This window comes from Dama dama, chromosome 12 (genome assembly GCF_033118175.1).
Source record: "Dama dama isolate Ldn47 chromosome 12, ASM3311817v1, whole genome shotgun sequence".
In the NCBI taxonomy this organism is placed as follows: domain Eukaryota; kingdom Metazoa; phylum Chordata; class Mammalia; order Artiodactyla; family Cervidae; genus Dama; species Dama dama.
The window spans coordinates 59,337,397-59,346,993 of NC_083692.1; positions in this window are offsets into that span (position 1 = coordinate 59,337,397).

Genomic DNA, 9,597 nt, shown 5'->3' on the forward strand with positions numbered 1-9,597 from the left:
ACTGGCACTGTGCTAGGGCTAAAACAGTTTATGTTTGAAAGCCAACTTCCATTTATCTTCTAACAAAGTAAGTGAAGGCAGAGACTTTGCATTCTCCACATTATGTCCCCAGTGACAGCATGTAGGTATCAGGAGTTCAGTCATTATTTACTGAATGAATATCTTTTATACCACAGAGGAGGTAAAACAAAAAAGGAAGCACACATACAATTTTTATCTGTGGTTTGAAATAATAGGTTAGTCAAGATTTTCATACAGTGGCATATCTTACAGTGGCTCTTCATGCAAAAAATTATACAATAGATTATTTTAAGTAATGATCATAAAAAACAAATTATAACCAGAATATAAATACAGTGAAAAATCTTAACTTTATATATGCACACTTTTTAAAAAAAAGTGAATTTCACTAAAGCCAAATTTCTGCAAAAAGTCACAATTTAGAGAACTACTAAATCATCATATCACTGATGAAATTTTGTTTTCTTGACACTTTCTTGAAACAATTCAAAAAGTAAATTTCAATTTAAAAAATACTACTGTCGGGCTTCCCTGGTGGCTCAGTGGTAAAGAATTCACCTGACAATGCAGGAGACATGAGTTCAATCCCTGGGTTGGGAAGATCCCCTGGAGAAGGAAATGGCAGGTAGTCTTGCCTGAGAAATCCCAAGGACAGAGGAGCCTGGTGGGCTACAGTCCATGGGTCACAAAGAGTCAGGACAGAACAACTAAACAACAACAGTAACACAACCAGTGTAAGTATATTAAAAAAAAAAAAAAAAAAAAAATACTGTCATTCAGTGAAATATTTTGTAAATAAACTAAAAATACATTTATAAAATAAAATATTGGATTTCTCAGTTTGCATTCTATTTCACTGCTTTAAGTTACAGACACTAATGTAAGCTCTAAAGACAAATTCCTATAGAAAAATGGATCTCTGCTTTTAACTCAGCTTGCAAATGAGATTTCTCCAGCTTGCTTTCAAACCAGACTTCACTTTTAAATGCCATTTTATAATGTCTAATCTGTTCAATATCACATATGTTTATTGTATCCCTGACTAAGGCATCATCTTTTAATAAAAATATTTACTTTCATAAAATGACTTAGCTTTCCACTTTAAAATGAAATAAATGTCTTCTTTAACAATAGCACCTCATGCTACTTACCCTTATTTGTGAACTCCTATAACTTTGAAAAATCACTCACTTTGTATGACTCTGTTGTATCTTTCTTTCTATCCTATGCAGGGTCAGGGAAATTCTGGCCACACACTGAGGGTGGAAACCAAAATGATAGTTCACTCCCTCTTCCCATGTCAGCTGAAGAACTACTTTCTAGTTCTTCCTCTTTAACCATTAAAACAAAAAAGTTTATCCCAATCAAAACCTTGATAATTACTTTACTTATGCCTGAGTATGAAGACTTTCATCTCATTTTCAGCAGTATTAAGAGTGGAAAAGATATAACTAAAAACAAAAGTTTGAACTACAGTTGATATTTTAGCAAATAGTTTAATAGTTATGTCTTCAGACCATAAAAATAAACATTGGGGCAATGAAGTCTAGTGGCACAAGTGAATACAAAAAGCTAAATTACATCCTTAACTTACTCCTAATACTTCTTGATTTAGGTGTAACTTGGGCAATTTGTTCATCCTCATTAATCATAAATTTATCTGTTCCTGCATTAGAGAAATCTCTCTTAATTGATTAGAGCAGTTTATGTTATTTCCCTTTTCAGTTGAAGGAGCTGAGGCAGTGAGAGGGTAAGCAACTCCTTAAGATCAATAAATGGTTTAGAGGAGATTTAACATTTTTTTGATCCAAGTCTGGTGTTCTTTTCTCTATTGTGTGAACCCTGGAAGCTGGACTAGATCAATGGTTTTCAGCTCCAACTGCACTTGACAATCAGCTGGGGCATTTTTAAGCTATAAATGCTTGAGCCTCACCCCGGGTCAATTAAGTCACAATATCTATGATAGAAGTTCTGCCCACCAATATTTTTAAAAGCTTCCTGAATGATTCTAATGTGTAACTAAGATTGAGAACCACTGAATTAATTACTAACTTCCCATCACATCAAAAATTCTATGAATTCTGAATGCTATTTATTTTCTTCAAAATTCAAAGCTTGGACTAGGACGTCGATCAGTAAATTAATTGAGCCCAGTTCACCTCCCCAAACCCCAGCTACCAGGTAAATAGGACAAGGAATATCCATTTTCCCCCTTTCATCCTATCTTCTACCTAAATTATGATTAAGTCAAACAGGAGAAGTGTCTGTATACTGGGCAGACAAATGGAAAGTATCCACAGACAAGTTTTAGTCTAGAGCTTATGACTTTCATCACCCTATGGTTGCCAAGAATTCTGTCTTACTTTCTGTTCATTTAACGGTGTTGACTAGCTGATGAAAATGTGAAAAGTGAAACTGTTAATTGCTCAGTCCTGTCCAACTCTTTGCAAACCGATGGACTCTAGCCCACCAGGCTCCTCTGTCCATGGAATTCTCCAGGCAAGAATACTGGAGTGGGTAGTCATTCCCTTCTCCAGGGAATCTTCCCAACCCAGGGATCGAACTCATGTCTCCTGCATTGCAGGCAGATTCTTTACCATTGGAGCCACTGCTACTGCTAAGTCACTTCAGTCGTGTCCGACTCTGTGCTTCCCCATAGACAGCAGCCCACCAGGTTCCCCTGTCCCTGGGATTCTCCAGGCAAGAACACTGGAGTGGGTTGCCGTTTCCTTCTCCAATGCATGAAAGTGAAAGTGAAGTTGCTCAGTCATGTCTGACTCGTAGCGACCCCATGGACCGCAGCCTACCAGGCTCCTCCGTCCGTGGGATTTTCCAGGCAGGAGTACTGGAGTGGGGTGCCATTGCCTAGATTAGAAACCAAATAATTAAATGGTTTTAAATGCTACACATTGCTGTTTCAAAGAGAAAATAAATGAATGAAAAAGTAAGTAGGAAAGAAGAAGCAAAAAAGGAAGGAATATAGAAGGGGAAAAGGAAGGGACGTAGGGAGGAGGGAAGGGAAAAAAAGGGATTGTATTGAAAAGCAGAGCTTGGCAATGTTTTAAACTGATAGCCTAATCTAATCAAAACCCCAGTTTGGGGTTGAAAGGAAAAATTCCTTAGAAAAGCATAACCAGGTCCTCTTCCATAACCTCTTCTTTTTTTAAAATATTGTTTTATGTGCACCAAGAATAAACAGTGGAACAGTTTTTGCTATTCAGTACCTTTGGACTATCAGTAAATTACTGTTTGTAGTTACTCCTACTAATATAAAATTCTGAGCACAATGACCAAGATTTATGAGTGTGGAAATGGTTGTAAAATCCTAGCTAAATGTTACACTATAACCAATTTAACAATGGCTTAGCTGGGCAAAATTTATGAGTTTGTTTCCTTTTCAAGTAAGAAAGATTTATATTCCAAAAGGCTTAGAAAGACACCTACTAGATTATATGTCCAGAAATACTAGTCAAAATATAAGCCTGCTGAGCTCAAGATTGGCTTCAGGGGTAACTTTATAATTTTATAAACAGGGTCAATGGTGTGGTGACTCTCTTGCATGAACTAGGGGGACACTTCCTATACTCTCTTCACCAAAGGAAAACCCTGCTCCCCTGTATGCTGACTTCCCAAATTAACTAGAATGATGCTGGAAAAGGAAAGTTCTGAAGCCTTTTGAAGCAGTTTCTGATGTTTGACTTCATTTCCAAATGTAAAAATGGGTCTTTCTGCTGCTTATTATATCTTTTAAACATTACAAGAAATATTAAGTCATGAATTCAACTTTCACAGTAGTGATGTTGGTTGTATAAGAAGGTAAACCTGTGACTTTATAACCGTTTCAATGTAGATACATTGTTAACCATGTGTCAGAGATTCTAGGAATAGAACAAGATACCCAGTGTATTGAACACTTCAGGCTGTCTTTGGAAATGGCACCCCACCCGCAGGAACGCAGGAGTAGACTTCTGTCAGCCCTACTGGTTTTTCCATGTTCTCCTTCCACACATACACCTCACACCATACCAAATGGACTACAGGTAGAATCATGATCCTAATTTGCTAATCGTACTCTTATTCCTGAGAATTTAAAATCAGATCACTGACTCAATGGACACGAGTTTGGTTAAACTCCAGGAGTTGGTGATGGACAGGGAGGCCTGGCATGCTGCAGTCTATGGGGTCGCAAAGACTCGGACACGACTGAGCAACTGAACTGAACTGAAATGAACTGAAGGAAGACCATTATCAGTCTGTCTCTTCCCAGTGGGTCCATATCCTGTTAACTAGGGACTGTGTCACAGCCATATTCTGGTGGCAGGCAGAGTCTTCGGCAAGAAAGAGAAAGCAGGTGTACAGTGAGTAGTAGAGACAAAATAGATTATATCTTGGGCTCCACTGCACAGTTCTAGGCCCTTCCTGGAGTCTGTCTCCATACCAACCCTTGAGTTTCATGAAGTACTTGCACTGTTATATAAAATGACCTTTCTTTTTGCTAAAGCAAGCTCCACAAGGCTTCCCTGGTAGCTCAGATGGTAAAGAATCTGCCTGCAATGCAAGAAACCTGGTTTCGATCCCTGGGTCAGGAAAATTCCGTGGAGAAGGGAATGGCTACCCAATCCAGTATTCTTGCCAGAAAAATTCCAAGGACAGAGGAGGGCTGCAATCCATGGGATAGCAAAGAGTCAGACATGACTGAATGACACTTTCAGTTTTCTTTCAAGCTCCAGTAGGCTTCTGTTACTTAAAAGTTATAGCTTTACAAAATGTATCAATGTAGTATGCAAGCAAAACAAAATTTTAACAAATAACATATCAAAGTTACAGACTTTAATGCTTCATTGAAAATTATATATAACAATACCTAATATAAAATAATTGTATACTGTCATCACTATTATGTAATAAAACCACCATTAGAACTGGAGTAGGTAGGAACAGACTATTGATAAATCTAATAATTGATTTAGAAAAAGCTCTAAACCACTCTGTGACCTGGTCTTTTGACCTATTGCTGAATTGCTTTATAGAGCTCTTAGAATACGTTAATGCATTCTCTTATGCTACAGCAATAGTTCTCTTAATATAGGGAAAAGACATCTTAGAATTTCTGGAGAACTTTTTCGATCAGTATCATTTGCCCTGATCAGAAGGTAACCAATAAAATTAATAAAATCCAGGGGAATCCCCTGGCAGTCCAGTGGTCAGGACTTGGTGCTTTCACTGCCATGGCCGAAGTTCAGTCCCTGGTTGGGGAACTAAGATCCCACAAGCCACGTGGTGCAGCTAAAAAGAAAAAAGTTAACACAGCCTCTTCCAGGAAGATGGCGTAAACATACTTTTTCAATTCCTCCTTCTAAGTACAACTAAGAACCCTGGATATTACATATAAAAGAAGCATAAGAATACTGAAAGATGGAGAGAAGGCAGACTGATCAGGGACTTAAAGGCCCAAGGAATGACATGGTGGTGAGTTCCCTGGGTTTTCTTTTTGCCTCATGTATCCCAGACTTGGAGCTTAAGAAGCTGGCAACCTGGAAATGCCAAAAAACCTCCAGGCATATTCCCTTTTTAAAAAAGAATTAGGAAAGGGGCAACCTAGCAAGACAGAAAACTTTTCAAAAACAACCACTTTACTCCAGCCAAAACCCAAAGAAAAAAGCTGTAGCCCTACCTTCACCTATGGTGAAGGGCCAGGTGAGCAGCCTAGACTTTCACCCTTGCCAGTGTCTTAACAAGGTGCCCTAATCTCCTGCCTCCTCACTAGGCAGAGTGGGGAATGAAGTCTTTCATCCCCATGTCGTGTTGATGAGCCCCATCCAAGCCCTTGGTGTCACTGGAAACTTCATGGGGAGCCTGAACTGCCACCTCCACTAGGCAGTAAGGAGGTTGAATCAGCAGGGGTGGTATCAGAGGAGGCCTACTGGAAAGTCAGGATTTTCAGCATGTAGAGGCCAGGCCCCTCTTCCACTATTATCCTTTTGATCCACAACACTGCTCACCGTTCATGGTGTGGTATCAGTGAAAACCATGTTGGGAGCAGTAAAGAGGCACTTCTTCCCCTTCCAGCCTGGGAGGTACCCCTGGAGGCTTAGTGGGGAGCCAGTGATCCCCACAGTAGTGAGGTGATGTTCCACTTCCCTGTTGGAGAAGTGCTAGAGGAAGCCAGCTAAAACAAAAGGTTAAATAAGATTCAGAATCTTACAATAGTCAAAATATTCAGATCTCAAACAAAAAGCACAGTTTATTCTCCAAAAAAAAAAAATCATCAAATTCTCAAACAACAATGTCAGGGTGAATGAAAAAGGGCAATCAATAAATGCCAATGTCACTATGACAAAGATGTTAGGATTACCTGACAAAGATTTTACAGCAGCCATTGTAAAAATGCTTCAGTGAACAATTGTGAACACATTTGAAACAGCTGAAAAAATAGAAAGTCTCACCAAAGAAATAGGAAGTCTCAAAAAAGACATAGAAGATATAAAGATCTAAACTGAAATTTTAGAATTGAAAAAATGTAATAACCAAAATTTAAAAACTCAGCAGATGAACTCAACATAGAATAGAAGGGACGGAGAAAACAATCAGTGGACTGCCAGATAAAACAATAAACCTGATTTGAACAACAGAGAACAAATAGAATTTTTTAAAAATTGAGAAGAGACTCAGAAACCTGTGCTACTATAACAAAATTTCTAATCTTTGTATCATTGGACTCATAGAAGGAAAGTATAGAGTGGGCTGAAAAAGTTCCCAAAGAAATAATGGCTAAAAATTTCCCAAATGTGGCAAAAGACACAAACCTACAGATTTAAGAAGCTAAACAAACCTGCGGAGACCCACATCAAGATACATTATAATCAAGTTTCCTAAAATGAAAGCCAAAGAAAACATATTGAACAAAACCAGAGAAAAACAGCACCTTACCTACAAGGGAGAAAACTATTTAAATGACAGTGGATTTCTTATCCAAAACCATAGAGGCCAGGAGGAAGTGGTAGGACATTTTTTAAGTCCTGAGAGAAATGAGCTGTCAACCTAGAATCCTATATCCAGTGAAATTACCTTTTGAGAATGAAGAGGAAATCAAGACATTCTCAGACAAAGGAAAATAAAGAGAATTTCACCAACAGACGTTTCCTACAACATTACCAAAGGAAGCTGTAAGTTATCTGAACAGAAAGGAAAGAATTTTTTAAAAAAAGAACCTTGGGGATTTCCCAGGTGGCTCAGTGATAAAGACTGTCTGCCAGTGCAGGATATGCAAGTTCAATCCCTGATCCAGGAAGATCCCACATGCTGCAGGGCAACTAAACCCATGCATCACAGCGGTTGAGCCTGTGCTCTAGAACACAGGAACCACAACTCCTGGGCCCGTATGCCGCAGCTACTGAAGCCCACAGGCCCTAGAGGTTGTGTTTTGCAACCAGAGAAGCCACAACAGTGAGAAGCCTGCACACTGCAACTAGAGAGTAGCCCCCGCTCTCTGAAACTAGAGAAAAGCCTGTACAGTAACGAAAACCCAGCATAGCCAAAAATAAATAAATAAAAATAAAATGTTTTTAAAAAAGAATCTTGGAACACCAGGAAGGAAGAAAGAACATGGTAAGCAAAAATATGGGTCAATATAACAGATTTTCCTTCTCTTCTTTCTAAATTATTTTTGATGACTGCAGCAGAATTTTATAACACTCTCTGACTTGGTTCTAAAGATTGTTGAGGAAGGATTATGTATAATTATATTATAAATAATAACAAAGGAACATAAATGTGTGAAGCAAAAACTGGTAGAAATGAAAGAAGAAATAGATGAATCCACACAGTTGGAGGCCTGGGGTGCTGCTGTCCATCAGTCACAAAGAGTCAGACATGACTGAACGACTCAGCAACAACAACAACAACATAGTTGGAGGCATCAGTCCCTCTCTTGCAACAACCGATAGAACAAACTAGACAGAAAATCAACAAGGTTATAGAAAAACTCAACAATGGCATCAACCCACAAGATAATCAAAATTAAGAGAACATTTCACCTAACACCACAGCATACACACTCTTATCAAGTGTCATATCCTGGGCCAGAAAAGCAATACCAATAAAATTTAAAGACCTGTAAATCATACAGAGTATATTCTTCATCCACAATGGAATCAAACTAGAAATTAATGACAGAAAGGTAACAGGAAAATCTCAAAATCCTTGGAGACTAAACAACACACTTCTGAATAATTCATAGGTCAAAGAGGAGGTCTTAAAGGGAAGGAAAATACACTGAAATGAATGAAAGTGAAAATACAATGTATATAATTTTGAAGGACACAGCTAAAGCAGTGATGAAAAGGAAATTTATATCACCATTTGCCAAACTTTTTCATCACCCCAAAACAGAAACTCTATATCCATTAAGCATCCCCCCCCTTCTCTGCTCCCCTCAGCCTCTCCCTACTTTCTGTCTCTATGCATTTGCCTTTTCTAGATATTTCATATAAGTCGAATCATACAATATATGTCCTTTTGTGTCTGGCATATTTTTATTTAGCATAATGTTTTCAAGGATCATTTATGTTATTGTGTGCATCAGAACTTTATTCCTCTTTATGGGTGAGTATTTTGTTCACATGGTTTTCTATTAGGACACTTGGGTTGTTTCCACCTTTTGGCTATTGTGAGTAATCCTGCAGCAAACATCCATCTACAAGTAACTGATTCCTTGTTTTCAGTTCTTGTGTCTAGGTATAGAATCACTGGACTATATAGTAATCATATGCTTAACTTTTTGAGGAACTGCCAAACCATTTTTCACAGCACCACTTTTCATTCCCACCAACAATGTGCAAGATCTCCCCATATTGTTGCCAACACTTATTATTATCCAGTTGTTTTTTTTTTAATTATAGTGATCCTAGTAGGTATGACATGGTATCTCATTGTGGTTTTAATTGTATATCCCTAATGATTAATGATAGAGTGAATGAATGGATGCATAAACGAGCTTACTAGTTTAATAAATTTCTATCACAAAGGGTAAATCACTTTTAGTTTATATTATATTACTGTATAAGAGCACAAATATTTGTTTTAAAAATGATAAAGCATAACTCAGCATTTGTATTTATTTGTCTTGCTTATACAAATACTCTTTGTAATATGTAATATTGTTTATCCATACATCACGGTGACTATAGATTATCTCCTTTTACAGAATACTGCAACTAATATATAGTGATTTTGTCTTTCTTTGTTTCTTGTCACATGTCAGGCCATGGCCCCATGGGAAATAGGCTGAACAAAATGAATTAGAGTTCTGCCATTGTACAGCAAGGGGGTTCATTTGAATAGGCACAAGCAGACTGTGCCTTTAGTACACTGTGTATAAATAGGGCTTTTTTCAGGGCACACCCTGAGGAAACTATTAATCACTTTGATATTAAATTGTTATATACAGAAAACTTACTGTAACACATCTTAATTATTATCAGTGTGACTTGTGATAATATAATGTATTTATAAAACATCTCCTAGCAAGCACCATGATGCTATATATTCAACCATCACATCATAAAATCTCAAAAA